Source organism: Capsicum annuum, chromosome 3 (genome assembly GCF_002878395.1).
Source record: "Capsicum annuum cultivar UCD-10X-F1 chromosome 3, UCD10Xv1.1, whole genome shotgun sequence".
Taxonomy (NCBI): domain Eukaryota; kingdom Viridiplantae; phylum Streptophyta; class Magnoliopsida; order Solanales; family Solanaceae; genus Capsicum; species Capsicum annuum.
The window spans coordinates 34,827,033-34,832,438 of NC_061113.1; positions in this window are offsets into that span (position 1 = coordinate 34,827,033).

Here is a 5,406-nt window from a genome sequence, read left to right on the forward strand (position 1 = left end):
TATATATATATACATACATATACATATATATATATATATATACATATACATATATATATATATATATATATATTCTAGGTCAAACAGGTAAAAGAGATTTATTTTGTTTAATCAAACAAAAATTTTGAATAAAATAATGAGTTTTAATATTTTTTATTTAATTTTATTTCTTCCATAAAAATTATTGGCTAAAATTTGTAGCTTTTATTAGCCAAACGATATGCTTTAGCTATAATTATTACGAAGTTTCAACTATGCATTATAATTTATAGCTAATATATTTCAATTGTATATATATTTTTTTCTAGCCAAATGTATAAAGCTTGAATAAAGTATTTAAAAAAAAAAAAAATTGGGGGTAGGGGAAGGGGAATGGGGGAGGGGATTATAAGGTGAGGAATCGAATCTTCATCAGTAAGGTGGAAGTTCATGTAACTAACTAACCAAGCTACTAAGATTCCCCAATAAAGCTTTACTATTTAACCAAGTAAGAAACATAGTTTAATAATGAAGTTCCAATCATTTTTTAAAATTTATCCCCAAAATAATATAAAAAATTATGAATCTTACAAAAAATAAGGAAAAAAAAACATGAACAAAAAATTCATGTGATAGCTTGTGTTTTTTTTTTCAGGAGATCATCCCAAAGAGTTAAAGACTATCAAATAAACAAATTCAAAAGACTACAAATATTATAAGTAATTTAGATTTATTATTAAACAATATCAAATTTATAAATATTATGATTTAAAAAAAGAATAAGAACTTTCACATTCATAATATTAACCGCTAGGTTGAAGCACAAATCAAGAAACAAAAAAAAGATAACTCAGTGAACTTTTTTTTTAAAACTAAACTATAAGCTATTAATGTAGATATCCATTCTGTGATTTTTTTTTATGACTTAGACTAAACATAATATCGTAATAAGCTATAAATATTATAACTTAAACATTTTCAAGTTACTTTTTAATTTTACTATCAGAACTCAGAAATATCAACCTATTCGATTCCTATAAAAACGATTAACAATTTTTTAAACCTTCTTTTTATATGAAAGGGATACTATTCTTTTCCAAGGTTTTTGAATATGAACAACAATAAACAAAATATATCTTGAAAGCATACATATATATAATTATTTATAAAGGAAAACAAAAAATGTGTATGATTGTACTGATAAAAAAGACTTAACTCAAGGGTCATTTGGTAGAGTAATTAAGGTGTGTATAACCATGACAATAGTAATGCATTGAGTTCTAATACACATATTATATTTAGCATTTGTTAAAGATATAATTACCCCTCAAAACCTTTTTCACATCCTTTGTATCATATTTGTGAAGATTATTTTATAAATAATTTTTTTTAGAATTTATATAATACATGTTATTTTTAATACAATAGAAAAATCTCAATAAAATTAATACAAGTATAACTAACCATTATATATTACTAATACAAAAATTACTATACATTATACTCCACATTATTTTTTTATGCATCCTACCAAACGATTCTTTAATGTATCAACAAAAGGGTTACCGCTGAGGATTTGAATGATTCTATTTTATTTATATCATGAGATTTGAATGAATATAAAATTTAAGAGGTTAACATGATTTAAAGAAGGGAAAAAGTTCAAAAATATCCCTGAACTATTTGAAATAGCTTAAAAATGTCCCTCGTTATATTTTTGGCTCAAAAATACTTCTCCGTCAAATATTTGGCTAAAAAATATCCCTTCCTCTAATGAAATTCGGAAAAGAATCAAAAATACCCCTGAACTACTTGAAATGACTCAAAAATACCCCTCTGTTAAATATTTGGCTAAAAAATACCCCTCCCTTTAACGAAATTCCACCAAGCATGCCATCTAGATAAAAAAAAAAACACGTGACTATGCCACATTACCATCCACATGTAAAATGTTAATATTTTTTAATTATATGACATTCCTTTCTTCTTTATTTTTATTTTTATTTTTATTTTTTTGCAAAGCAGTGAAACGGAAAAACCAAAAAACCAATCTTTTGCTAATTTCTTCATTAGTGTTTTAAAAGTTCTAGATTTCACCTTTTCATTAGTGTTTTAAAAGTTCTAAATTTCATCTTGTTATTGTCGTTTGGGATGAGGGACAACTTAATCTTGATCTGATGTTGACTCAAAGGAGGAGCTAGAATTTTAACTTTTAAGCTAGCAAATGTTGATGTACTAATAATTGAGTTGAATTTACTATATGCAAATTCTTTTTCAAAATAAATGAATTCCTTTTGACACTTATTTAATCATTCGAAATGAATTCATTTTTCTAAATTCAGTTTTGATGAATAATCTTATTATTTTTAGAACAAGTTTGAAAAGAAGTAAAATGATACTTAATATTGATAAATTATTATTTAATTATGTCATTCGTTAAATTTTTGAAGATGTGCGTCACATTCAAAGATTCATTAATTTTAGATTAGAGGAGGTATTTATAAAATCATTTTAACATAAGCATTTTGAATAAAAGCTAGCAAAGCCAGACACATCTTTTGAGTAACTAATTTGAAGTTTAGTTTGAAATTTGTTACTTTTACGAGTAAATCTTAATTTTAACTTTTATACTGGCCTAATAATTAATGGGTTTATCAGTTTAATAAGACTCTTTTGTTAGGTTTCACACTTTTAAACCTATTAACAAGAAAAAAACTTGTTTTCTAGATGATCAAAGGAATTTGATAATAGCGATGTTACATATAATAATTTTTTTCAAAAAAAATATTAAGTAACCACCGTTTGTCTACTTTGATTAAAAATGAAAAAATCGTGTAAATTTTATTCGTTTCACTGACGCTTTTAAATAAAATAAAATAAAAATAAAGAAGAAAAGAATGTCATATAATTAGAAAATAATAACATTTTATATGTGGATGGTAATGTGGCAGTCACGTAGTTTTTTTTATCTAAGTGGCATGCTTGGTGGAATTTCGTTAAGGGAAGGGGTATTTTTTAGCCAAATATTTAACAGAGGGGTATTTTTGAGTCCTTTCAGATAGTTCAGGGTATTTTTGATCCTTTTCCGAGTTCCGTTAGAGGGAAGGGTATTTTTGAGCCAAAAATCTAATGAGGAGCATTTTTGAGCTATTTCAAATAGTTCAGGGGTATTTTTGAGCCTTTTCCGTTTAAAGAATAACATATAAATAATGTGAAAGAGAATATAAAAATATGGCCAAACCCATCGGTGACCTCCCTAAACTTGACACGAACTTTCACTTAGGCACCTTAAGTGGACGTTGTTCACTTTTGGCACCTCAAGTAGCCATAAACTGTGTCACTTTGATACTTTTTGCTGATTCAATAAAGAGAGTGTATTACACTTGCGGTTTGATGCGTAGTAACTGTATTTTCGCTCATTTTTTATTTAATATTACCATTTTCTCCTATTTTTTTTTCAAATAATTTTTAAATAAAAAAATAATCAAACACCTCCATTCACCCCTACCCCCAAAACCCATCTTCTCCAAACACTCCCACCCACTTACCAAAATCATCTTCTCCAAATACCCAGCCCCTACCCAAACAAATGTCCTTCTTCTCCAAACACCTTAGCGCCCCCACCCTCACCCAACCTATGAATCAATGTCCAAAACACTCCAAGTATACATAATCGTTCGCATATATTTTATGGAGCTCCAAGTTTTGTGTTAGAAATTATTTTTCTCACCCCATCTCTCTTGCTTATTGATTTTAACACATCTCCAGAAATGTAAGAACCTCAATCAAGTTGAGCTTTCAGATTCTGAGATTTATGCTTCAAAATAATTTAGACTTTGAGATTTATGCTCAATTAAACTGACCTTAGTTCAAAAAAATTGAGTTACTAATTCAAAAACAAAGAGTAAAATATTGTATTAACATGATAATTAACTCTTCAAGAATCTGAAAATTTCTACCTCCACTGATGATGACAGTTTCAATGGTAATTGTTTCGGTGATTAAGTTTAGTGATTGTGATGCTATGGTGATAATGGAAATTTGATAGTGGGTATGGAAGAAAAATGTATGAATAGAAAAAAGGGAAAAGAAAATATTTGGGGTGGGGGTGGGGGTGGAGGGGCGGAGGCGGGCGTTTGTGGATTGAAGAAGACAATATGAAAGGGGTGGATGGGTGGAGGTAGGGTGGCGGCAAGCGATTTAGGGGGTGGGGTGGGTCGAGAAAGATGATATGGGGTGGCGTGGGGTGCTTAGGAAGATGATATAACGTGGGGGTGGGGTTATTAATATTTTTTATTTAAATTAATAATATAAAAATTATTTTTATAAAAATGACAAAAGTCTTTTTATAATTGGTCTCTTTCCATGTGTTTTAATTTTTTTTTCAATGATAATAATAAAAAATTATAGGTATGTATATTGATGTGACAATTTAAATGAGTTGACACAAATTAATTGACCATTTTTTCTACGCTGACAGCGAGTGAGACACACTCACCAGTGTTGATATCGAAAGGTGTTAAAGTAACACACTTTGTGGCTACTTGAGGTGCTAAAAGTGAACAACGTCCACTTGAGATGCCTAAGTAAAAGTTCGTGCCAAGTGTAGGGGCCATCGATAGGTTTGACCTAAAAATATTAGTTACTAAAAGTGAATGTTGCATCAACGTCAAAGACATTCAAACTTATACCATCAAAGATTTAGTGGAAGGATAAGTGTTCCATTATTTTAATTAGAAATTTTAAAATCGAGCCTAAGTATGACGTCTTGCCATTGGTAGGGAGGCTTTATTCCCACGGTACGACTTGTTGATGGGAATTTGATTTAATTGGACTCTAATATGTATATTAGTTATCAAATAAAAAATAAAAAAGAGAGAAATAGTTAAAATTATTTGTAACAACACCTTGTTATAAGGACATTTCATGATAACAACCTAATTTTATCTAAATTTAATTTTTATATTATATTTTACTTTCTTATAGCAATATTCTACCTGTAAAAGTAATATTATTCATTATGACGGTATATATATATATATATATATATATATATATATATATATTACTTATAAAATTAGTCTTCTATAACAACAATACTTACATATAGTATATTAATATTTTGTAAAAAGCATTATATTAAAAAATTTATTTCAATCATCACATAAATTTCATTACTAATATCTAAACAAAAAAAATTATATTTATATAATAGTATTTATCTTTTTTATATTCATACTCTTTCTAATTTTAATTTATAACAGTTGAATATAATCTAAATAACACTATTCATATATAATAATAAATTATTATAACAATTACGAACTTTTCAGGTTCGACTATACCTTATAAGATAAACAATGAAAATTATTTATAAAAAAAAAGTATTTTGCATCGCTTTAAAGTGCAGAAAATGCCATAATATGA